A 1175-nucleotide genomic window follows, 5' to 3' on the forward strand; every position below is an offset into this window, starting at 1 on the left:
TAGAAATTTGAAGGAATCGATAAATCGTAATTTTACACAATTTTTATGATAATTATTTGTATTTTGACCTTTTGTGCTATCTACATGTTTAGTGAATTAAATATATTTTTCTTTCGTTATCGGAAGGAGATCTACATTTCCATCGTACGCTGTAGCTATTTCTTTGATTATGAAATGAGCGTCGTAGCCCGACAAGTTGTGAAATACAACCGGAATGGTATATGAATTTTTATAATTCAGATTACAATTCGTATGTGCCGGACCGCGGTATCTACCGATTAGGTGGCAATGATCGCGGACCTGCGTATCGTTCGACGCGAACGGCTTTTCGCAAATGTGGCAACGCGTCGCGGTGCGGTACGCCTCCCATTGCTGTTTAGACAGCGCTTCCATGGGCACGTTAGCGGATACAATATCTTTTACGCGATGTGCTAAATTTTTTAATTCTTCCTCGAGCCATGATATACAATTTTCATCGCGTTGGAAGTGATATGATGATAACGAATTGTCGTACGAGCATCGCACGTAGTATCCAATGCTGAATACTTCATGCCGCTGATACTCGTACGACGACGCATCTTCTTTGTTGGGCTCCGTCTTCCGCAGGACGCACTCCAAGTCGGCGTACACGACGAATGGTACACGCTCCATGTTGTTGTGGTTGTCGAATTCGAGCCATCTGTCGTCCCCGCTCGGCAGGCGAATGGCGCAGTCGTTCAAATTTTGACAGTCCTCGCTGTGGATCTCCAACTGTACGCTCGAGCCAAAATAGTGCAGGCATCTGTAAATATACAAATAATTTTATTTTTTATTTTCACATAGTGTTTATATATATATATTTTTTTTCCTTATTATATATTTACTTTTCTTATTATACTTACCGATCACAGAAGAATATCTTGTTCTTATTTCCAGTTAGTTGCGATCTCACGAGGCGAGATAGATCCTTTATCCAATGCAAAGTGGCCTACACCATCGTTGCGTGGATTTTGTAGATACAGCACGTTCACGTGCTTCTCCTTGTCGCCTGTGAGTCGTAAAGGAAGGATCTGCTTATTCTCGATGCCGTACACGTTGATCGACACCGCGTTTAAGCGTTCGAATTTCAGAACGTCTTTCAAAGTCACTGGAAACTCGATACCCGCGAGATTTAACACAGTAGTGTAATGCGGGTA

Source organism: Trachymyrmex cornetzi, unplaced genomic scaffold (genome assembly GCF_001594075.2).
Source record: "Trachymyrmex cornetzi isolate Tcor2-1 unplaced genomic scaffold, Tcor1.1 scaffold1708, whole genome shotgun sequence".
NCBI lineage: Eukaryota > Metazoa > Arthropoda > Insecta > Hymenoptera > Formicidae > Trachymyrmex > Trachymyrmex cornetzi.